Source organism: Arachis duranensis, chromosome 4, assembly GCF_000817695.3.
Source record: "Arachis duranensis cultivar V14167 chromosome 4, aradu.V14167.gnm2.J7QH, whole genome shotgun sequence".
NCBI lineage: Eukaryota > Viridiplantae > Streptophyta > Magnoliopsida > Fabales > Fabaceae > Arachis > Arachis duranensis.
In genome coordinates, this window is record NC_029775.3 from 19,152,761 (window position 1) to 19,153,070 (window position 310).

Sequence of the window (310 nt, forward strand, 5' to 3'; positions counted from 1 at the left end):
CGAGTTCTTAATAAGGAAAATTCAAATTATTTATATGTGGTGGCAATACTTTTTGTCTTCTGAATGAATACCTGAATAGTGCATATTTTTTATATTAAATTTTATGAATGTTAAAATTGTTGGCTCCTGAAAGAATGATGAACAAGAGAAATGTTATTGATGATCTGAAAAATCATGAAATTGATTCTTGAAGCAAGAGAAAGCAGTGAAAAAGGAAGCTTGCGAAAAAAATGGCGAAAAAATAAATTAGAAAGAAAAAGAAGGAGCAGTAGAAAAAGCCAATAGCCCTTAAAACCAAAAGGCAAGGGTA